Here is a 25,961-nt window from a genome sequence, read left to right as displayed (position 1 = left end):
CCCCCCCCACGGCCATGCCCCCACCCCTGAGCCTGCCACTGTCCTGAGCCCACGGCCTCCACTGAGCCACCACCAAGACCTGCTCACTGTGACTGGGACCACCCCCTGGCTCACACTGTGCACCACGGGATCACCCACAATGCCTGCCCCACGCGAGCTGTCCTGCAGATAAGCTCCACTCCAGATTTTTCCACTCCTGAACTCTGCCTTTAATTACGCTTCTTCTCTCGCTCCCCTTTCTGGCCTCCACTGCACCTCGTCTCTTTCTTTTCCCTCTGGCTAGCTCCGATGTTCATTCTCATCCAAATCCAGTGTGCTGTGTTGATAGAAGCTGTTCCTCTTAAGTTTGGCAGCCATCTGTAGAAGCTGCAGGAGCGGTGTGTGTGGTGTTCAGTGGCTGTCGATGCACTGGAGCGATGTGGAGAGCGTGCGGACTAGAGCACAGTCGAGGAGAGAGGGAGGGCTGAGGGGAGGGGGCGACCGAGGAGGAGGAGACACAAGGAGGACGTCTGGCTCCAAGGGTGTTCCATCATGACTACAAGAGAGTTACAAGGAAAAAAACTTTCTCAGGCTATGTTTTTTTATCCTCATGTTTTCGTTTGATCTGACTTCTTTGAGGTTTCTCTTGACTATTCCTCTTCTGTCTCTTAATGTTACCACACTTTATATCTTCCCGTTTTCTCAAGGTTTTGCTTTACTACTGCAGTCCTATTCAATCTATTGTTCTTGCTTGTTTGGTAAGGATCCTGGTGAATAGCAGTTAAGAATGGTTTCATTAAACTTTTGCCAGATACAAACTTTTTCAACTCTTAATGGCAGAAGCAATGCATTTAAAACAGCTCAAATAAAAAAGTCACGACACAGTCCCGGTGAGAGCCTTTTTTTTGCTGTGTCCAGGGAGAGATTGAAAAAAATGCTAATAATTTTCAGTTTTTGAGAAGCAGTCAAAGCATGCCCAGTGGTCTGTATTGAAAACTGATTTTTATAGATAAGAAAGAAGTGAAGATGCCATGTTAAGAAAACGGTGACAGCGGTTCACAGAGGTCACGACAACAAAAAAAGACAAAACCAATCAGCTCCAAATCCCATGTTCTTTCCAGCTGGCTGTGTGACGACTAGAGGAAGTGGGGCAGGGGCAGCATCTGTCCCGCTCGCTTTGTCCTGCTCATTTAATGTGTGTATGTGTTAAGCCAAGGCTGTATGCGTCTGCCACTGCCACTCATTTAGCTGCGTGCTGTGGCTGTGCAGGTGTGCATATTCAACCCACCCTTTCCACTGTGGGCTGAGCTTTTAGAAAGCTTGATGTGGGTATGACGTATGTTCGGTGGTTTAATCTGTAATCGGAGAGACAGAGATAGAGCCTACAGCGTCCTCTTTCCGCCTGATCACCTGATGTATGATTGTTGTGTTATAATGGCTTTGTCCAGGGCCTGAAGGCACACTCCACACTGTTGTTATTATGGGACTGGACCGGTGCTTCTGTGTGTGCTGTCTCCATCAAGTGCCATTGGTCTACTGGTATCGACAACACCTGCGGACAGAAAGAAACACAACTTTAATTAAAATCTTATGTTATTGACAAATATTCCGAAAATACATAAGGAATATTTATTCTGAATAAAATTTGTTGAGCTAAAATCTGAATCATGACAGAGGCTCAGATCGAACTCTTAGCTCTGCCCACTCACTCCCTTCACAATCTGATTTTGAACCATGGTAGAGAAACAACGCTTCTGCATGTCACATCATTAAAAAAAAGATGTAAGAGAGTAAATGTTATGTAAAGTTTAAGTGATGGTTATCAGTTATAAATTTATGGCAAATTTAGTGTCTTGACATTTGTAGTTATCCATGAAGTCTATTTTTTATTCAGTACCCCTTTATTTTAGGTGTTAACATTCAGGGAGTTTATATCTAAATGCCATAAGTCAGACTAGGCTGGTTGACAGACGCCAGTTCCAGTGCTGAGAAGTGAATGCTGAGCAGAATTATGACTGACACCTCTTACCCTCTGTCTGTGTGAAGCCACTGGATACTGAATACTGAACTATACGATGATACACAGATGACAGGCTCACATCTAAATACATTATGCAGAGATGTTTCTGATGTTTTCTCTACAAACTCACCCTATTTCTGACGCATTGCCATGGCAGCCAAAGAAAGATGCTCAGTTGTTACGGCAACACGTGGGACAAAGGTACCAACCTTGACCCAGCTAATCAGTGCTGGAGAACTGGGACAGGGTCAGATTTGCTTTGCTCCTGGTTTGGAGATCTGCGTCTCTTGTACAAAATAACTATTCATGATTTCTTTAAGCTATTACACACATTAGTCAATGTCTTTGTGTGATAATAGAGGTTATGGCTACTGCAGGGCTGTACGATTAATCACAATTCAATCTAAACCTACCGAATAGGAATTATTTAAGTAAATTCACCTGCTCTTAAATCCCAACTGAAAAACATAAACCACTTTTCTCATCTCAACTTGATTTGTAAGAAAATCAAGCAGCTCTTTACTGTACCATATGGTACACACCAATCTCACTCAAGGTTGTTGTCACCTGCATGATTCCATTTAAATATAATATAAAGTTAAACCATAGTCTCCATGAAGACAGATTATAGCCAAAGGAACAACATTTCCATGCAAACATGCAAGAGTCTCCCCTCCTGGCCAAAGAAGAGTCAAGTCTGTGGAGATGCAAACCCACACAAAGTGAAGAGGATGAATGGAGGATGCTTTTATTTTAGTCTATTTTTAGGCTAAAAAGTTATATACTGTGGTTTTAGAAAGATGAAAATACATTTGACCAAAATCTAAACCTGATGGATGGTGGTTTGATTCATTGTGTTCTGCAGGACTCTTCTCCCACTTTGCACTGAACATGTTTGTGTGATTGGTGGTCAGATGGGCTGTGACTGACGCATAAACATTGTAAACTGACTGAGCACCTAAAGGACTTGTGGTTAGTCTTATCGGTCTGAAATCCACGTGTGATTGTGTGCAGTTATACAATGCCGTTTGGGGACAGAGTGAAAGGACAAATGAGAGTTAGGTCAACAGAGGCCTTTGACTCCAGACATGACGTCAGGAGGACTGCAGGAGAAATCCGAAGTGTGGAAGAAGTGTGAACTTGTGTATTTTCACAGCCATTTTACACTAGATAAAAATATATATATATATAAAAAAAAAAAAACATTCAAATTGTCTACATAATAACTCTGCGCCTGCATCACTTCCATTTGTCATAACAGCCAAGGGATGCAATTAAAACTAGCCTCTGCCCCTCTGGTTTTCATAAGACATACTCCCAGTGCACCAGCGTGTCCTCTGTTTAATTCTGCATTAATTTAAGAAAAGCCAATGACGAATGTTGATATCTCTGCTCCTTTTTCATCTCATTCAGTCTATATTGTTTTGTTCAACTTTTGACTACAGTGTTTTGCTGAAACCAGTCAGTGCTGTACTCAGAAAACTGGATCTAAAACTGTATGGGTATTTTGTAACTGAAGTTATGTGCCTAGTGCAGGGCTTCATGGAGTTCACATTCTTCTTAGTCACTCTAGCCTGGATAGCCTACTGTAGTGTTTCTTAAACTGTGGTCTGGCACTATGTAACCTAATTCTGATGGTATTCAGGGCCCTCTGCAGTTTGACTATTTGTTTTATTCAGAGGTAAACCTAGGCCTGTCACGATAATCACTTTACTTTATTACCTTAGTAAAGCACTATGCAATAGATTTTGGGACTTACAGGGGCATTGTGTAACTTTTCTGGTGGAGGGTGTGTCAAATGCTTTCCACCATGAAGATGTTATTGCTTCATTTAGAATTTTTCACAATATTAAATCTTTATATCTTCATGGAGACCAAGTTACAGATCAGATCTGTAGAGAGGCAACTCCGCTCACAGTCAGACTGCCTGTTTTTCAAGGTGTTTTTGAGTTTTAAAACCACCTGTAATTGAATAGATGTAAAGTAAAGCTGTTTAATGCCATATTGTGCAGAGTAATACCAAGCAGAGCAATGACATAACCATAAAAACAAGCAGGTGACAGACTCCCAACCAAAATGTTACGAAATTCACCTTTAACATTTATTGTGTGTACTTAGTCTTTGCAGTAGTGGGGATTTTTTTTTTTGCAATTTTTCTGTACTACGAGGAGATTTGAGCTGTAGAGGGTACAATAAATAACTATGGTGCCTACAGTGTTTTGTTCGACATTTGACTATGATGTTTAGCTGCTACTAAACCGCTTTTACATTGGTTTCACATTTCTATGCAGGAAAACACTTAATCTATAATGTATGGATGCAAACAGCACAACTCTGAAAGAGAACATCTGAAATTATGTGTTTAATCAAAGCAGAAACACAGCTTGAAGGTGTAAATTTATGATCTGTTTGTCCTGACCGAGGCACATTTTTAACTTTGTGCTTTCAGATCAAAAACACATTTTAATTTCCGTGTCCATATTTCACTATTTTCTGATCTGCTGTAATGGTGTTTCCTCATCAAAAACATACTTGGAGTTTGTTTTGTTCATTCACACATGTTTAACACAAAAACCCAGAATATTTAGGCCCTCTCTCAAAAGGAAAACACTCTGTTACATGTTGTGAAGTCATATGATAATACAGAAGTGCTCCACTATGTTTTTAAACTCCATAAACCTTCACTAAAATCACTTTGACAATTTCAGCCCTGGAAATGCCAATCTCTACTGAATAAAATGTAAAATGTAGCTGTTAATTTGAAAACTACCACTACATGACATCACAAGATTAAAGAAACTAATAATGCAGAATTGTTCAAAAATGTGTGAATGAAACAAAACACAACTCCAGGTATGTTTTTGACAATGTAAAAACATTCTATCATGGTTAAAAGCTCACAAGAGTCAATTTTGCGTAATATAGGACCTTTAAACTGCCACTCACTACCCACAGTGTCTCCACCTTCCTCTGTCTATTCTCTGCATGCACATTTACCTTTTGTCACATCTTGATGCGAGAAGTTTGATGCCATAACAGTTACAGCCAGCAATTATCTGCAAACTGCTCCTGACGGCTATATTTTTGTTACAATAGCTTGTCACAGGTACCAGACTTTTTTCCTCTTCTCTTTTCAGGCTGGAGGGCTCTTAAAAACACAATCAGCCTTCCAAACCACTTAACATTCTGGAGGTGAAGGGGTCTAATGATTGACTCGGAACAGATCTCTACTTCTGTAAAGATGTTAACCATGAAACCAGGGCTGTACGCAGAAAACTGGACCTAAGGTATTTTGTAGCCGAAGTTGTACGTGCCCAGTGCAGTGCTACATGGAGTTCACTTTCTACTTAGTCACTCTAACCTGGATAGTACTGCAGTGATTCTCAATCTGTGGACTCATGCTGCTTCAGGTGGTATACAGAGCCCTCTATTGTTTGGCTATTTGTTTTATTTAGAGGTAAAGCAATGTTTTTGTGTTCCATTGGATAAATCGCCTACATGTTTTGAACTAATTTTAGACCATGTTGAGACCTAATTTAAGCCTGATAAAGTCCGGGCTTAGATCTGGTGGTACTTGGAAAGCCACACATTATATTATTGATGTGAGGAGTTTGAAAACCACTGGCCTACAGTAGGGATGCAACAATCCAGCTTTTTCAGTTCCAGTACTGATTCTGATACTTTAAGGATCTAACAATAGGTGGTTTTCAGATTATTCCAGAGACAGATTTACATAATGATTACATTGTACTTTGTGATGAAATATCCAAATGGTAAATTAACAAATGCTGAACCTGATATTTTCAATTGCTGACTAAACCCAAAAACTCACCATATTACAACATAATTTTGCATTCTAATAACATTACATTTTAGCTGCTCCCATCTGTATTAATTGATTTTGCCCTATAGAATCCTTTAAACAAAAGTAATTATAAGACACAATTCGATCCACAATCCAAATGTGTTATGTATCTATTTATATCTCACAACAGAACAGCTTTGCATAAATAAAAGTTCAAACTTTATTTGACTTTCTGGGCCAATTATGACCAGTAAATTATCATATTACATACATTTTTAAGTCCAATCAAGATATCGGCTGATTTCCAACACCAGTATCAGCTCAGTGCATGCCTAGCCTACAGGATGGCACCAAACGCCCCAGTATCTGCACTGACTGCTCTGTGTGACTTTAGTTGACAGAAATATCTGTCTCAGCGTAGACACAAGACAAACAGCCTTTTGTCTATTTATACTCAGCCCAGATTGCCCTCCCGATGTGCAATCACAGCCTTTAATGACTATAATGATTTCCCTTATCTAGTGTTTTATCTGGTGAGGCTTTAAGGTGTCCCTGTTGTTAACTAAGCTGAACAGTGTCACATTGCACATTGTATCCTCCTTTCTCATTATCACTAGACCCTTATGCAGTTCACTCTTGAATAGATGGGCAATGAAAATAGAAACAAACATCTTGTATATATTTTGGAGTATCCTTAAAAATGTGGTAAATTTGTGTGTCTACAAACATATATTGCATTGGTTCAAGTATGTGCATGGTTTAAGGAATGTATAATTATCCTCAACTGAATATACATTTCTGAGTATCAAAACCAGGAATATCACTTTTGTATTTTATGTACTGATAGTTTATCTGAGATTATGAATGTTTTTTCGGGAAAGTCCTAGCCTCAGACAAGACCCTACTGTACAGGTTTTAAAGCACCCAGAGGAAACCTACACAGACACAGGGAGAACATGCAAACGCCACACACAACGCCCTGGGGTCAAAACCCAGGACCCTCTTACTGTGAGGTGTGTCACTGTGGCACCACTTTTGTTTGAAAGATTACAATATAGGATCATTCCCTTTTTATTTGAACCAGCTCTTCTTACAGCAGGTTTTATTTTTTTCCAATCCAAATCCAACTTCACATTATTTCTATAGCATATTTTATAAACAAAACCATTTCCAAAGTGCTGCACGTATAAAGATAACATTAAAAACAACAAAAAGGCATTAACCAAAACCAGTGAAGTCAAATAAAAGCAAACCCATTAAATAGCATTAAACAAATACAAACAATAAAAGAATATAAAAAATGTTCATAAAATGAATAAAAACACAGAGGACCATACAACTCACGCAGTGTTTAAATAATAAACAATAGACTGATATTCAAATATTCCACCTCTTCAAAATAAAACTCAAAATGTTATTTATAATTCCTTGATATATGTCCTACCTCTACCCTTGAAACGTGTACAATTTACTACGAGTATTTTCTTTCCTTGCATCCACTTTTCTCCAATTACACCTGACTATCTGGGCCTTCATCTCTCTCTAACCACTGCCGAATCCAAAATATACTTGTTGATGATGATGGATAGACGCTGTTACAGGTGTTGCCCATTCAACACAACACACAGCACCTCTCCTGTCTGCTGCTTCTCTTTTTATTAAACCAGTGTGACGAAAAATGCAATTTCAGTCGCCAGATACCCTATCCCATTCTGTGTCTTTTACCCACACATTGTTTTTGTGTGTTCGCGCTCCCGTCTGGCACTTGGCAGCAGCAATACTTCAATTTCACACAACACAGACCGCCACCCTCCTATCAACATAAATTATATATGCATCCCGGGCCACCTATTCTACAATTTTTTCGGTTTTGCGCTTGATCTAAATGAAAGGGTTGTGTCTATACCCTCACCTTCATTGTGTTTGCCTTATAATCACATTTAGGGGCAGTTCAAAGCGCCAATCTTCTTGCTGGGCTGTCATTGTTACAGGAGCAGAAACCTTGTGTGATCTTTCTCCAATTAGTGATCACTCACAGCTCGACGCCATGGCTGGAGGAAAACGCACGCAGAGACAAATCAGACACATGTGGCTGATAAGGTGAACACAGTGCTTTTTAAAGCTTGTGTGCTCAGTGACTTTTGATGATGGGACAATTTCCTATGGTTTACAACCCTAGATTGTTTTCAAACGCAGGCATCTTAAGACAAGGGGAGATAAGATGACCTTTTTTGTCTCACAATAGGGACTACAGTTATGTACTTCAATTTTAATATTTATTTTAAAATAAATCTGATGGTAGCCTGAGAAGCAAGAAGTCTCGCAGAACTGAGTCAAAAATATAAATCTAAAATCAACTTGACATCTTTGTTCTGAGAAATCAGTATGTAACGAAACACAATTCAATAATGACACAACAATTGAATAAAACTGACATATTTCTTGAGTATTTTGAAGAGGCTGACTTTGTGTTCAAATATTTGAAGACGTGCCCTTCACTTAGACTGCTCTGATTATAAACTCATATATTCTTCACTTCGCTCTAGGAACATAGTGACCTCACCTGGCACAGTACAGGGGCAAAAACAAAAACAAGAAATGAAGCCCAGATAGCTCACAAACCCAGACAAGAGCAGGACTGAGAAGTAGATAATGTGTTATTTATCTACAAATTGAAGTGCCTTCTTTTCTCAAACTAAAAGCAGAAAACCTCGTTTCTATTAGGCTGTAGTCATGGTAACTCCCATCTGTCTCCTGGTCTTTTCATCACTACCTCCTCCAGTTAATTGGGCCACACATAAACTCTGTGATTACACAATAATACTGAAAATACTCCATCGTTTAATTGCAAGAAGAGCTACGTTAGAAATGTAACAATTCATGTATTTCTTATACCACTAAATCAGTATGTTACGGAGACTAACCTGCCTTGAACCACATCATACTACTGTTATATTCAATACAGTTGAGTTCAGTTCAAGTTTAAACAAGATGCACCACACTGACTACTGCTCTTCAAAGTGTTTTTATAACTTAGTAGCATCAACTATCAACATGTATTTTTCAACAACACACAAAGGATAAACCTATTCAAGTTAAAAAGCATCATAGTTCAGTGGTAAATACTCCAGTCTTAGGCTGTGAACCACACTGACCTTCCCTTCATGTCCATGACAAGGACTCATCTGAAGATCAGTGAAAGCATAACTGGCAGACTTGACACAAGTTAAGAATTTGTTACGAAACCAAATAGAGTAATTAGAAATCTCTAATCTAAATTAATTTCTTGCAGATGAGGTCCAGCTTTTACGGTAACTCACTGGCAGCAGCTGTGTTGTAAATAATCAACTCTGCAATTGCTAAATGCATTTCTGGAGTTTGGTGCAGTCAGCACAGCTATAATTAGACAGGCTGGTCCTAAAGCAAAGGATCATTTTGTACTAAAGAGTCTCAGTCACGGAAGGACAAAACCACTATGTACCACTTCTGGGTGGAGCCTTTTGAATGCACAAAAATGCATGAATCAGAGAGAACAGTGGGCACATGGCGAAGTGAATAACACTGATTATGTCTTCAACATGGCACCTGTGGGTGGCATACACTGCATTAGACATTAGTTATAGATGATTGGCTCAAAGCGTTTTGAAAACTACAGATTGTGGGGTGTTCCCAAGCTGCAGTGAAAAGCGCAGAGTTTTTGAGAAAATTGGTTAGGCAATGTTATGGCTGACTGGAGTCATTTGGTGCAGCATCAATGGAAGTTAAACTTTTAATGGACCACATCTATTACAGAAAAAAACATCATCATGCCTTGTGCATCATTTTATCTCATAAAAAGTCTGTTTAATGAAGGACCTGACTAAATCAATGTTTTTGAGTGGAAATAGCCAATTTTCTATCTGATTAGTCAATATAAATGATTTCCCCCCTTTGGTGCAGAGTTAAATTCACATAATGCCTCTGCAGACAATGCACAGTCACTTTGGCTGTGCTGCCCCCTTTGCACTATGCAAAATGCAAATTCATCTCTAAGTGGAGAGACGCCAGGAGCATATTTGAATACAATGATCCATAAAGTGTGAAACTAAACAGAGAAGCCGTTTCATTTTAGCCCTGCCAGGGGTTATAACATAAGTGTGTGTATGTGAGTCTCTGTAACACTAAAAACTGAATTTATATGGGTAGATTCACTCCAGGAAGTCCCGTCACACTAATGGTGGCAATTTAAGTCATGAAAGGGGAAAATCTGTTTCATTACACCACTGAGAGTCTACCAAAAGCCTGCCTCATTGGCTTTCAAATGTACAGAAATCCCAACCCTTTCTCACAAAAGTGGAACTAAAAACTCCAACGAATTGAGGTCCTTTAACATATTTCAAAAGCAGGGTCTCTGGGGTAAGACTGACTTTTGTTCCAACAAACCTTCACAGCAAATCACAGCAGATGGAGATTTGCATTTTCAGGACAAACAGAACAGGGGCAGATAAGGCCTGACAGCATAGTTACTTTCAAACCAAGTTCAAGGAGACATTAACAGTCACGATGTACACCCCACAAGTTCATTCACAGTAAATGAGAGGTAACATTACTGCAGACAACAAAGGCCCCAAACAACACAGGCCAAAATCTAATATAGGAAGAGATTTACAGCTTGGGTCATTTGAGAAAAGAAAACAAAAACAAAAAAAAACACAAAAATTAGCAAGATTACTGGTTATCCTCCAAGGTAGCTCACAATAACAAATCTTAAAGTATGATTTATTGCTACAGAGAACTACATGATAATAATAATATTGAAACTACTTTATGCCACAATAACAATAAAGCAAGATTACACCAGTAAACCACTTTTTAATTTTTAATCTTTATAATATAGAAGCTATTAAGTCTACCTTCTACAGCTCAAGATATTACAACTAAATAACAAAAATCTCCCCATTATTGTAAAGAAAAAGTACAAACACTGAGTCCAAAAGTATATTGTTCCATATATTAAATGATAAGTTACAGGTATATTATTATTAGTATATCTTAATATCATCATGGGCCTATTCAATGACCTCCACAAGAATGCTCATTCTTGACACAAAAAACAGTCCCATTTCTTCCTCCAAAGTCTGAACTCTGCTCCAAATAACATTAATTTACTGAAAGCTGCAGGTGTAGACTTGTAGGCTTGTCACAATAATTACTATATTGACTTATCATTCAATATATATGAAGGCTGGAACAATATATTTGAGAGTTCAGTATTTACCATGTGTAAATTTTTTTTTGCAATAATGGGGAGATTTGGGGTATTTCTGTTTTACAATAAGATTTGATCTGTAAAAGGTTGAATAAAAATGTTATGGTTAATTATTGCTTCATTCTGCAATAATTAGTCATAGCAGCTCAGGCCTTTTAATGATTCTACCTATTTAAAAAAAACAAAACACTACTGGAATTATCCTTTATTTTAATCTTAGTAAGTGGCATAAAGTAGTTTCAATATTATTATTATTATTATATCTTATTATTTATCGCAATATTTCTCTGTAGAGATATATCGTGCTTCAAAATGTATATAAACTTACCCATCCGCGAACCCCAAGCGTCTCATTGATGATCTGACATGACTGGATATGGATTTGATTAAGATTTGATTTATTGGGCAGCTCTAGCCTCCACACAAGTAATTTTAAATCATATCCACCTAAACCAGCACAAGTGTCAGATCCAGTCAACACATAACGCAGCAGGCAATGTGCAGTTTATTACCCACATAAATACCCCAATAGGCCCATTGGCTGCATATATATTCAAATACAAAAGCTATGAAGAAACTCCCAAAGGAAATTAATTTAGCTGTCCACTGGGTTACAGCTGTGATTGAAATTCATTGTATTCTTTGCAGTGGGAATAACATTGTGCTAAAGCTGATTTAAGAATGGTAGTTTGGTGCAAGAGTTAGGCCTTTAATCAGTGGTCGACTGTGCAATGGGAGAGCAGTGGCCATGTGAGAAAAGCAATGGGGAAAGAATTGGAAGTCTCGAGGATGAATGGAACAAAAACAGAAAGATACAGCTCCCAAATGGCCTATTAACAGACTTTTTTTTCGTCTTGAATTCTGATGAATGCATGTGTGTATGAATTTGCAGTGATGTGAAAAATACTTTGAAAATGTATTTAGTTACATGTATGTATTACAGAACACTGAATACTTGCATTAAAATGCATTTTGTAACGTTTTTCTGATACATTGTCCAATCAGAGTACTGTATTCTGAATACTCGGAGAACTTATACACCAAGTTGCATTTAAATTACAGTATGAAAACCCAGCATAGGATTAAAAAGAGCTTCATGTTTGTTTCACTGTTTGTTTTGCATTTATTTATCACAAATTGGAGAAGGAAAAATCACACATGCACTCACCACAAGAGCTGTGTTTTCCATTTTTCTCACTGAATGTGTGCAGTTTGAAACTGAAATTTTGTGACCATGCACTGCAATGCATTTTTTGGTTTTATAAATAAATAAATAACTAAATAAATAATAAATAATAATACATGACACTTGTATAGCCCTTTTCAAGATACGTTAATGAAAGGTGATTTTAAAGAGATGGGTTTTCAGGGCTTTTTTAAACATGGGGAATGTGGATGAAAATGAAAAAAGAGTAACTGTACTGGAATACGTATTTGCTGTACATGTATTAATTTGCTTCTCAACTATGTGAATTTGTGTTAACCTGTTTAAATGGGCAGTGAGGGTTTACACAGAAGAGAGAAGATTTGAAAAACAGGACTAGAGGTTTTCCTGTTGGATTCTTCAGCTCCCATCCAGAAGCCTTTTTAAATTCTGAAGCAGCACCTGAACTACAGCTGAATTTATACGGCAAAGAAGGGAGCAGTCTAATGGCCTATGGTTCAGTTTGTTTACTGCAGTCTTAACCGAATTAGCTCATTTCCTGCTAGACTAGTACTAAATAACATTAAAGTTTTTTGTTACCCATACTTTGAGCTTGGCCAAGTAAGAGTAGGAACACTGGTGTAAACAAGTAAATTTAATCTAAGTGTTCCTTTCCTGTTCAAAGATGCGTTTTCTGCTATAAAAATGCCTCTCAAAGCAGCTTTAGATGGAGTGAGACGCTGTGAAAAGAGGTGTACGAGGTATATGTAACTTTTCTTACTGATGGACTGGAGACAGTGGCTGTGCTCCTCTCCACTGCGGTGACTTGACTGTTGCCGAATCCTGCAATAAAGGACAAGGAAAATAATAGGTCAGAATAGTATTTTTATTTGCAATGTATTCAAATGTTTAAGTTCATTGGTTCTTGGAGAAAACCTGGATATGTCATTGCTCAGCCTTGAATGTTCCACAGTATGACATTAAAAAGATCTACCTTACATTTATTTAATTACAGGTGATTTATTGCTCAAAAATACCTAAAAAAAAAAAAACCTAGCCTCTCCACAGATTTGACCTGCAACTTGGCCTGGTTTCAATGATGAAACCAAAGCTTTAATGCCATACGGTGAAACATTTCAGACAAAGCAATAATGTCTCCATTTATGGACCTTACACCAGAAAATTTACACAATGCACCTTTAACGCGTCTAACCAGTTTAAATTCACTCTGAACTTTTAGCGGTCTTGATGGTTGAACAGCAAGAGTTGAGTGTACGATGCAGTTTAAGAGCCAGTAAAATTCACTCATCAGTGTTAAATACTAAGAGACACATACAAATTTCTGACAAGGCCAAAACCCATTTCCATTTAATTGCAACTCATTCATTTTCTCACAGTGAAAAATAAAATAATGTGAGTGGGTTATAGCACAGTTTGTAGAGAAACAGTTCAAACGGCACATTACAGCAACAATGATAGTCTTTAAATTGGTGAAGCTTGTGAGTCATTATCTTTTATATGAAGTATTATCTACTCTCTATGTTCCTAAACTTTGTCACATCTCCAGGACATTAAAAGATGCACAGTTGACCAGACAGCTGTTACTCGGACATACTAGTATAAGGGATACTGGTTTCTCCATCTGCTTTTCATTCATCTCAAGGTATTGTATGAGAATTGCACAGTATTAACATGGAACGTGGTGAAAAATGTCTGCACTTAAGGACTACCCTCTATAAAGCCAAATAATCTTCCTGCATTTTCATTTATTTGATCCAATTTCTCCTCCTGCTTTTAAAACCTCCATGCCTCATCTTCCTCATATCTCTGACCTTTCACTCAAATATATGCCATCTTCTTAAAGCTGCTTCACAGCTGTGCACAAACACACTCGCTAGAATTATTTGTCTACAATTCATGATAGCCACTTATGTGAACAAGCCTCAATATAAGGACATTGACTGGTTCCTGTACTTTCATCAGTGAAATCAAACAAAGTACAGCTTTGAAAGTGTAAGTGAGATTGATGAAGAATCACAAAAAATCATTGTTTAGGATTGATTTTGATAAAATAAAGGTCTGAAAATCTGTTGACAGTGTAACAACTACATTGGCCTAAAAAGACATCAAAGTTCAACCTTTTCTTGATAGTCTATTAGTCCTCATCCAACAGAAAAGTAAAAGGAATGCAAACACAAGTTTTTGGTATAGGCCCTGTGCCAGGCACTGCTACAGAAACCATCCATCCTCTTGTAGCCAAACAGCATTGGTTTGGACGTCAGCCATGGAGTCTGCATAAAAAGGCGAGCCGTCAGGAGTGATAGAGACAACATGAGTCAACAATGTCCAGCAGGGACCTCACTATGGAGACTAAACAGAGCTGCAATGGGTCCAATGTCTCACTCAAACAAACTTGTAGTACCAGTGCTAATAAAGTGCTTATGTTAACCACTATAGTTTGTTGGGTAACAGTATGTTTATAGAGTTAGCTAAACGCTATTGTATTTTGTAAGAATTCAAAGTCTAACCATAGGCCTCCTAAGTGTATTGTGTATATTTAATACAAAATTTTCTTTTTTATTTAAGAAAAGGGGGACAATGCATATCAATGAACATTTAGACAAATGCAACAAATGCAAGAATGCCAGATTATAGCCTTATTATAGCTCATTTCCATCTGCAAACCCCCTGGCGGGATAATGTTATAAACAATAAAACATAACACACATAGGCAGGCGAACAAGGACCATTTTCAAATGATTAGCAGCAATAAATTGCTATCCACATTACTAGATTCTCTCTTAAAATGATCTATTTTAAGGCACTGAAAAAAACAACAACACAGAAACAGAAATGTGTTTCTGGGTTCCCTAAATGGGAGAAGCACAGCAGATCTATGGCACCTTTTAAACATGTGTTCTTGTATACTCAGTGAGCAAAAGACATCATCCTGAAGAGTGGCTGGTTCTGAGAGATATTGATGGAGGATGGAGATGTAAGAGCATTGGGTTCTGCTTGTACTCCCTTGGGTGCACTTTCACGCACCACAGGGAGAAGACAAAGCAGTGAGAAGGTTTGGGAGACTCAGATGAAGTAAATTCTTGACAGACAACTGTCCTGGGAGATTCTCCTGTACGTCACCTTGGACCAAAGGGAGACTTCCTCTGAACTCAAACAAAGAGCCAGCTCTAGAAGTGGAAAATATCAGGGTTTTAGCAAAAGGCCTGTGTGGTACAAGAAAGTTCTATGGTCAGAATATGGGAACTTGAAATATACTTATTACTATTACCATGTGCTTTAAGCGTTAAGTGTTGCTAATTGTTTTATCCCCTGTTCTAGCTGCACCATTTCTGGTGTACATCATTTAATGTTAAAAAGTACACTATGTAACTTTTCTGGTGGAGGGCCTAGGTCTATTTGTCTGCATGGAGGTGCCATCGCTTTGCCTCGCATATTCTACAGTATGGCATTATTTCTGTCTATGCTCATGGAGACAAGCAAGTGACACAACCAAGCCAAGTTACAATTCAGATCTTCAGTGAGGCAATCCCACTCACAGCAAAAATGTGTGTTTTTTAAGCCATTAAATAAAAACAACTGTAATTTAATTGGATAGAGTTGATAGGTTTAATGCCATACTGTAAAGCATTTCAGGCAAAGCAATAACAACTTCATGGAGACAAGCAGATGGCATACTCCCCACCGGAAAAGTTGCATAGTGCATCTTTAATTTTATACTTTGAGTTACACCTCGGGCTGTAGTGAGGGCAGAGTCTGCCCCATAATCCCATAGGCTCTGAGCTGTTTCCAGCTGAGCACTGAAGTGATGGATGGATGCAACTGTCTCATGTCCCACTAGTCATCTGAAACACAGGCAGAGATGATGGGGTCAAGACACACAGACGGCTGCACTGCCAAACAGAAGAGAGACAGCACAGCACCCAAAACCCAAAAGCATCACAAATGTTATCAGAGACAGAACTGTCTAATAACTCTCACTGTTTGTTATATTATGAAGGGTATGACATCAACAAAAAATGCTTTTCTCTATATTTACTACTCTGACACTGACATTTCATTTTAACCTTGATGCCTTTTTCCAAGTACCTGCTTTGCATTGCTCTGTATTACACACAGCAGTTGAAGCTGTTGCATCAGATGAGATTCAGTCCTGAGTTTTTCCAGCTCAGGGGCCTCTCTCAGGCAAATGTGGACCTGTCAAAGCCACACACTCTCTGGGTTGTACACAAAGACAAGGGGCCTTTCCCCCTGTAGCTCCAACTCTGCACCAATCAGATCAGACAGGAAAAAAATTACTCAACCGCGCAGAATAAATGTCATTACAGATTTGTAACAGAAAAAAAGTTCAATTGTCGGCTTCAACAAAACAGATATTTCAGTCACAACAGTACCAATAAGAGGCTACTATTTTTTATTGTTACCAAATCAAAGTCACTATAAAATATAGTGACTTTGGTTCGGTAACTATACTAACTACAGTATACTAAAATTTTAAAATGTGAACAGATTTTTTGACATAACAAAATAATGTACTTTAATCCAGTCTTATCTTAGTTCTGAAAAAGACCAAGACCTTTTTCTGAAACATCCAACTTAAAATGTTTGAGTTTTTTCAGAATTGATTCTCTTCAAATCAATATAAATTTTAGTGTCAATAGTCTCTGTATACTGGCCTCTTGTGGCAGGAGCGCATAGTTGGTCATATAGTAGACGGTAAATTTAAACTCTTGCATCTGCCTTTGCTTTGTGGTATCCTGGTATTCTTTACCAGGATCTTCTAAATGACCTAACTTAAAAGTATAGCATGTATTGGCATGGCAGTGATGAGAGAGAGTGTGATGAGGTGAGATGTTCTCCCTTGTCTCAGGGTATCCTTGTAACCTCGTTAGAACATCTCTTGATGAGTTAATTACCCTGAATTGTAAAGCAGGGCACAACAGCATTTTGATAGAGGCTTGAAAATTCTCATAAAGCAAGATCATTGGTATTGGGCTGAAATGCTGGTAAATGGAAGACACTGTGATGCCAATATCTAATTGCACAGAATTGTGTAGCACATTGGCCAAATACTTCAAATATTTCAAATTAAGCTAATCTGCAGTTTAAATGTCAGAATTTCAAGTTTAAAACTCTGAATTTTGAGTTGGTACAGTATAAAGGAACACCATGCATTGTTATTCTATTTAGATAACGGTGTGCAAGTGTGAAGATACTGCATTTACTATAGAGGTCGTTCCCAAAGTCTGCAGTGCTGCAGTCCCACCATCGATTGAAAGATCCCTCAGGCCCCCCAATAACAAATTGCCTTTAACTTTAACCTAAAAACTTATATACATTTTTTTAAAAGTTGCAAAAAGTAGTATTTGTGTAATAATTCTAAGCAAATATATGTACTTAGTATTCCTTGGTTGCTTCTTGTGTAAACATTTTTAAGCAAAAAGGATTTCTGGCAGCGTAAAAATAAAATGGATGTGGCATTTATTGAGTAACAGCATCTGGTCAGTACCATAGCTGGGCTATCGATGGATGTTGGGGAAAAACAGACAGAACTGAAGTTTAAAAGTTTCTCCGACTTTAAAACTTCAAATTTTGACTCTTTTGGCTTTTATTTTTTATTCACTGGTGGAAATGGGCTTCCACAAGCTTTAGCTGAAATTGAAAATCACACAGCCATACACTTCCACACTCTGACGCACTTGGAGTTGTCTTCCAGTCTTACTGGCCTCACCAGGTCAAAACAAGACTAATACAAAGTCATTTCAAGTTTGACATACCAAATATACAGAAAAAAATCATAAAACACAAAAAATACGCAACACCTACGTCTGCAAGTTTATTTGATTTTTTTTTTGGCAGATGTTCTGGGTATAGGTCAGGCGAAATGACCACGAGAAGCTTGCACCATTTGGCATTCAGACAATGATCCTTGAGACAACTGATAAAAAAAAAAGGCATTTTTGTTCCAACAGCCTACATTTACTATAACTATGGTTCCATATCTTTTCATCCATTGCTCAGGGTGGTGGTTCAAATGGAATAATTAGACATACAAACCAACACAAAATAATAAATAATACGGCAAACAAATGAATATCAATGCAAGCACAAAGCCAACTGAATCGATTTCCATTCATTTACATTTGAACGCTGCAGCACCACAGTGGGCTCTAGAGCTGCTGTGGGTTATATTTGAGTGGATTCAAATCACCATGTAAACACAATGTGAGTGAGAAAATTAAGGAGTTTGCACAAATGGGATCAAGTGCGAGCACGTACGACTGCACAAGAGAGAAGAAAATAGTGTTAAGCTTTAAGTCGTTTAAAATGATAGGATTATATGTGTGTTCTGCTGTGCAGAGAAATGGCTGCAATGGCCCTGAGCCTGAGTTGCGTCCCACACGAATCAGTGAAGGGGCTGGAGGGCCTTCACTTTATGAGCAGCACAATGTGAAATGGGCCTGCTGCTCTTGGCACTACCACACTCACACACGCCTATAAACTGTAGCACTCTGAGGCCTTTACCACAGGCACTGTTTAAACTGGATGCATATCACACACTTTTAGCAGCTCATTAGGCACTAAATTTGCTGTCACCATCAAATTCACACACACTCTGTGACCCTATAAGACTTTACAAGGAAAACTATGGTAAACGTTTATTTCACCCTTGCATCCTGTAGGGAAACTGTCTCTTTGCAGTTCCAAAAGTACAGTTTGTGTCAACACAGTCAGAAGGTGATTCTGTGACTAATCTGATTAGCGACAGAGTCCCATTTGTAGAATGGGCTCAGGCCATTTAAAAGCAGGGATTCCATTTTCAAATCTGCTCTTTGTTTTCTAAGAGTAACAGAAGCGTAATGACTACAGTGTGTGTGTGTGTGTGTGTGTGTGTGTGTGTGTGTTCGTGTGTGTGCACGTGTGACCAGAGAAAGACACTTAACAATCCTATTAACTAACCTGCTGGCTTTGGACTCCGGTGTAGTCTCATGTCCAGCAACACATGGTTCATATTTTAAATCGACAACATGTTCTGTGGTAGCCTAACCGTAGTGGTCACATAGGTATTGAGTAATTTAATTGTCCTGCATGTGTAAACTAAGTGTGTAACTGTTTAAACAGTTTAAAGATGAAGGCTGTGTGGATGTCATTAACAGGTTTTCAATAAAAAACAACCTAAAATTCTACAAAATGTTTTAATAACTTAGCAGTTTATAATGTTTCAAATATAGACCTCAAATAAAAACATCTAGGCTTGTGGTCATTACTTACCACATAGCTGAACTTTTTTTAAGAAGGTCTGTGGTAAAAATGAATGGGAAATTTAATTCTGGAACCAAACAGTGGGTGGTCAGTGCTGTGCTTCATAAATGGATTTAGAAGGTGATAGGGTTGAACAGGATCAACAAGCCCACAATGCATTATAGACTCAAATAAGCATGGGAGATATGTCAAAAAAATATCCATATTCTCATTGACTGATATCGTAATTGTAGGTTATTGGAACAGGATTTTCTGTATTGATTTCAAGGACATAAATCAGATTTTAAATCAGTGCTACATGGAGCTGTGTTTTGTTTCATTCACACATGTTTAACACACAAAACCTGCATATTCAGAGTCCTTCTTTCAAACAGAAAACACTCTGTTCCACCTTGTGATATCATGTGGTAATACAGGAATTGCTCCACTGTGTTTTAAACTGGATACCTCTGCATATTCACTCCACCTCCCTCTTGGTGGGGTAGTTTGATCTTTCTGACCTTCAATCACTCATTTGCACTCTTCAACAAGGTGAATGACAAGTGAATCACAGGTATCAAATGGTTCAGTACCAGTCATGATTTGGCAGCACTACATACATACATACCTGCATGACTCACTGGGTGTCTCTCCGCCTCAGCTGGAATTTCCTATCTCTGTTGAAAAAAGGTAAAGGATAGCTGGGTAACTTGGGAAACTACCCTATCCACTGAGATGTAGACCGACTAATATTAAAGGATTACTCAAGCATGTGTGAATGAAACAAAACACCAGTCCAGGTATGTTTTCGATAAGGCAAAAACATTATAACAAGCCTCAAATCTCTCAAGAGCCCATTTTGTGTAACAGGACCTTTAAATACACCCAAGTATATCATTGATGGTGAGGCATGTCTAAATCTTGATCACGATTCAAATTTTATGAAATGCCCAGCCATTCACACTAAGCTTTAAGTCCCTCAGACGACGTACGTACTTTGCTTCTGTGGATGTTAATAAGCATGAGGGCCTGAGGGCACTCCAGCAATGGTGCAGCAAAGAGCATACACAACAAAGATTAGAAAGAGTCCATTTATAGAGACACGTCCTGACAAACTAATGCTGAGGCGCTTTAATGGAAATATGACAAGCATTGAAGTAAAAGCTGAAGACTGGGGCAGCGTAGCGTTAGCAAAGCTCCACAAACACCATCTACAGCGGCGTAAAATGAGACGAGAGCAGCTTTAGGTGGTGTATTGACTGTGACTATAAAGGCCAAGCATGCTCTGTTGAGGCAAGATCTAAGCCTTCTCTAAACATTGTGGATGTGAATTCAAGCTTTGTGCTCAGTGCACTGGGCGCACAGAAACGACTCATAACCTTAAGGCCACTTCGAAAATGCTACAAACTTTCTGTACTGAAGTATAGGCTTGTCACAATAACAAGTTTTAGTATGACATATTGCTGAAGTCCATATAAATTATAAAAGATAATACTGAAACTAATTTATGCTTACCTGGCCAGTCAGAACCACATGCTTTGACAAGACTTTACAAAGACAAGTGGATCTGGAGCTGTAACCTGTCTCTTTGATTTCAGAGGGCGTGACTGACAGGCAAATTAACCAAACAGAGAGATGAAAAAAATAAAATAAAATAAAATACAGAGGACTGAAAAACAGTGCAGATTTTTAAAGAATCAGCAATAAAAGCACCAAACTATTACGTATCTAAGGTTAAAATAAGTTATATATTTTGTTCTGAATGAGGAGATGTCTTCCACAGCTGTGGATTGTCTCAAGTTTGGACAGAGTTATGTAGAAGGTAAGTGATAAATATTGACCACAAAAAGACATGGTTTCATTTTGTATATATTGACCAATAAGTCGAATCACAGGGTTTCTCCCGATGTTACATGACTCACAATACGATATTATCATGATATGGCAGTAAATGTGATAATTAAGGATGTAACAATAACCGAAATATCGTGATATCGTATCGTCAGGACTGTCACAATAATATTGTGGACCATTGCAATATATCGAATTGCAAGGTTTTTCACTTAAAAGGATTAAAAAAGACAAAACTGCATAGGCCATAATGCTTTATTTACTTTACTACATAATAAAATAACTGTTATTAAGCACTTTAAATCTTATTTCTTTGGAATATGGCAAAAATTATTCACACTGAAGACTGGTCACGGTATTTAAAAAGGAAAAAATAGCGTATGTACAACTCTGTTAATCAATCCAAAATATAATTATCGCACAGTGAGAGGCATATCGTGATAATATTGCACCATGAGATCTGGATATCATTACATCCCTAGTGATAATCGATGTAATGCACATGACACGCTGTGATATATTGCTGTTTTAAAGAACATTTTAGTGACAATTTCTTTGTTAAAAGTTGTGTAAAGTCAATATAAAAGATATGTATTCTATCATCAAAATCGTCAAGTGTATTGCATAACCAAGTGTCTTTCCACAAAATAAAGAACTTTTTTTTTTGTGCAGTCACAAAAAAATTGCTGAAAGAAAAAAACACTCTTGATGATATATTGATACAGCAGCCCACAATTACGTTACGTTACGTTACCAAAGTTAGCACCACAATATATTGATATTTTTGCACACCTCTTGTAATTATTGTGACAGGCCTATTACAGCCTACAGTGGATTCAAAGAGCTGCTTGTGCCTCAGAAGGGGTATTTTTAACACTGCAATGGTTAAAACAGACTGTCAGGTTGGAGGTTGTGACATTTTGCTTCTAGGGATTGCTAAGCTGGTGTGAGAGTGCCCTCCTGACTCTTAAGCCTCTGGAGTTGTCTTTGCGAGGGCTAGAGATGGAGAGGCGGTGCTGAACTCAGTGATATACTTGACAGACAGAAGCATCAGCGTTCTGTTCATTATTTAAGATGATGAGTAGGGAGTTGTAATGGAAGGAAGAGGTTGCGTGTGAAATCTGGTCACAGTTTTAAGTCATCTGTGCTCTGGTTGGGCTTATCTGTCAGCTTGTTTGTTGGATTTAACCCAAACATCTGTCTTAGTGGTGGTTACTTCAACTGTCCCAAATACCCTACATCAGTTTGTGAATGACAGCAGATGCAATCTGAAAGTGAAACAACTGGTTTGCTTTTTGCATGCAAAAATACAGAAGTCTGACCAGTATAGATGTTTATACTAATCACAAGCTGTTTTTTCATAATATGGGTACAATTTAAAACTAAAATTTCAATCTCAGTTTCAATACTAAGGGCTCGACTTGACACTCAATACTAGTTTCATGATAGCTGAAGGTCATTTTCAACATTACATCATAGTACTTTCTTTTACATTACCATGTGGCCTTTATATCTGTGTAATCACTAGTCTAATCTATGTGGTCTTAAACGTGCTCAAGATCATTCTAAAGCTATTCAGGAAAGCTTCTACTACAATTAGCAATGGACTATAGCTCAATATCATAACATCATCTCAGGTAATTTCCCGTAAAAGGGGTTTAAAGTAAAATATTATGCAAAATAGGCTTTTAAGATCTGTTAACCGTGTTTTAATGGTGTTCCCTTCTCATTTACTCACTCAAAGTTGTATTTTTAATGATACCTGCATGTTTGGGAAATCTTTATTCTCCTGCACTCAAGACTCTGGCTCTGAAAATTCTTGTTTTTCATTACTCCCCATGCACACACACTGCTCTACTTTGCTCTCAGATTTTTTTTTTTCCCCTTAACAATGACATGTATCTATTCGCAAGCCTGTTGAATCCTATAGTCATTTTGGCACAGATGAAAAAAAATCCACTGTTCCCTTGGTGGTTGTTAAGTTGAAAATCCATTTGATTAATAGGGAAGAAATGTGGAGTCAGTTGCTAACAAATTTGTGAATCAACATTTCTTTCAAAAACACTGAATCTCTCTGATATAGAGTTATATCAGCCCCTGCACTCTATCTGAAATTATAACATCATCAAATTTTAGAACGTGAACACAACCAATGTACTTTCAGTGTTTCCCCATTAACAGATGAGACTATGCTGGCCCCTCTTTCATCTAAATGATACTGAGCAATTGGTATATAAATAACACTTTTGGTTGTTGCATAATGATATTCAGTATATGCAAGTAACTTTATTTAATCTTTTTTTTCAGTCTGTTATTGCTTAATAGAGGCAATAAGTGGCATTTACTCCAAAACTGATATTCTAGTTTTTTCTTCCAAATAAGGATTGCCTGGGCTGCCATAGTCTCATAAAAACCTAATGGAAACACTGTACTTTCATCCTTAGGGTTCCTCCACGTACTCAAAGTGTATCCCATATGTGCCCAACCAGTAACTGTAAAGCAGCACAAAAAGGACATTCCAGTAACACATGATCTGCCAGGAATGCACAGTCCTTTGTCCCACAGCACAGGCACTGCTGCTTATTCAAAATGTCAGGAGATCAGATTTTATTGTTCTTAGACGCATACTGAGAAGACGCATTATTTTATGATTATTCACAGTTATTAGCACCAAACACTCAAAATCCAATCAGTGTCTAATTACCATTCCTTTTTTCTGAGATAAATAGCCAGCTATAACTTCACATTTATGATTCTTTGGATTGCAGATTAAATTTAAATTCCCTTATTTTTCAATATTTTTAGTGCTTCAATTACAATGTGGTAACCTGTGTAGTCACAATATAATAAGTTTTACAGAAAATAATTAAATGTGCTATTATATAAAACAGGCAATACATAAAAATATTCTGAATAAAATTAATCTTATGTGATGTCGTTCTTGTGGAAAACGTATTGACCTGTATAAATCATAATTAGGGTTGCAACTAACAATTACTTTAGTTAACTAGTCAACAATTATTTTTTTATTTATTTTTTTTATTAGATGACTACTAACAACATTTAACATCGGGTTTTAACCAAATAAATGTGTCTTAGGGTCTGTATTGTCGAGAAAACAATTATCAAAATAAAATTACTAGTTTTATTTATTAATCATTGCTCTGAAATAAGAGTTTTATTATATTTTATAACCAGTAACAACTCTGAGAAACAGGCACTTTCCTCTTTCAAAGCAGGCAACTATCCACCGCTTCCTCCAAGCTCCCTGGCCACTATAGTCTCTTAGCAACGCCGCCAGGCAAATCAATGTGGGGGGGTAAAAGGAGAAAGACAGAGAGATAAATGGGGGTGGGAGGAAATGTGAGGAGAAGGGCACAGACCAGTGTCAAGGGTATCAAGAGGAATACGCAAGAATAGTCACAGTCCACAGAGCCATTACAAAAGGCCAGCTGGACACTGATGTAGGCATACAGAGTTTAGGTAGTCCACATTACAGCCTGGTTAAAAGGTTAGTGAAGTCATTCAAAGTCTGCAGTCCCGCTGGCCCCATATCAATCCGATAATCCCACAAGCCACCCAAGAATGTTCACTATTCAAAAGAAAATTGTATGTTTTCCCTCATACATAGAAATAGGCTTAATACTTTTTTTTTTTTTTTTTAATATATGTGAGGTTTATAAGGTTTATATTCAATTTCCCGTCATGTGCTTCCTTTAGGGGCCCTCCTGCTGTACCACTGAGCCTCCGGGGGCCTGAACCCCACTTTGGGAACCAGCGGGTTGGAGAAAAAACAATATGTACTTATTTTTGTTTGTGAGACACAGTGAGGCTTAAAATGCAAACGAGAAAAAGTCTGAACAAGCCCATTGAACAAGCACAATGCATCTGGGCAGACTGGGGTACAAATCGCTGGCCTCTAACAACAGCATCACTGGCACTGAACAGAATGATGTCTGTCTCTTTTAACAGACCATGGGTGCCCGTACGAAATGCATGCCTGTGTCAACAAAGACGTCGTGGGATGCTTACCTTGCAGTGGCACCGATGTATTCTTCTGCTCCTCAGAAATCTCTCCTGCAGTCGGTGCTTTTTAAATCTCGCTGCCCTTTTTCAGGCATCGTTCATGGCACACAGGCACGTTGTCTGAATAGAAATGCGTGCGGGGCTTTCCCTGTTCCAACTAAAACAGTAGTGCATCTGAATGGAGAGCCACATATTCAAAATATTAGCTGTTTAATGTAGCAATGCTAAACAAAACAGCATGTACCACATATTTGGCATCTATCCACCTTGCCAATTCGTAACCGCAGTGATGTTATCGCGTCTGGAGAGGACCGTAGACCACTCTTCTCCGCGGCAGCCCAGTTGACGGAGTCGGGGGGAGCATGAAACCAGGAGGCGGCGTCGCGTCATCTGTGAGGGGATCGTCCTGAAAGACCCCGGAGGCCAGAGCCACCAGCATGCTGCCCTTTCCTCCCTTTTCACGTTGGAAAATAAAAACAACTGAAACATATTTGCCTCTAGTAATACTACAAATAGTGAAGCATCTGTATATTGTAATGGTAAGCATTATTGTTGTTGTCATTTTTTCTTTAATTTTGTTTAAATCTCTGACTAGAAAAGGCTTTTTATAGGTTTTGTGGGGTACATG

At 38.1% G+C, this 25,961-nt stretch overlaps 1 long non-coding RNA gene across 2 annotated transcripts; it reads right to left on the bottom strand.

Annotated features, from left to right (window-relative positions):
* Positions 1-10: 10 nt before the first annotated feature.
* LOC110169748 (uncharacterized) lies at positions 11-25,704 on the bottom strand. 2 transcript variants are annotated; one of them, XR_008632425.1, is made up of 4 exons: positions 25,600-25,704; positions 25,340-25,507; positions 12,978-13,039; positions 11-1,531 (listed from the first exon to the last, which is right to left on the bottom strand). It is a non-coding gene; the product is annotated as an uncharacterized LOC110169748 (long non-coding RNA). The 2 variants fall into 2 exon arrangements; XR_002319052.2 differs by having other exon boundaries at positions 25,340-25,660.
* Positions 25,705-25,961: the final 257 nt, after the last annotated feature.

This window comes from Boleophthalmus pectinirostris, unplaced genomic scaffold (assembly GCF_026225935.1).
Source record: "Boleophthalmus pectinirostris isolate CB_2022bp ecotype Guang Dong unplaced genomic scaffold, ASM2622593v1 HiC_scaffold_2, whole genome shotgun sequence".
In the NCBI taxonomy this organism is placed as follows: domain Eukaryota; kingdom Metazoa; phylum Chordata; class Actinopteri; order Gobiiformes; family Gobiidae; genus Boleophthalmus; species Boleophthalmus pectinirostris.
Note: the sequence above shows the minus strand (reverse complement) of the source record. Positions and strands in the feature narration are given on the sequence as shown.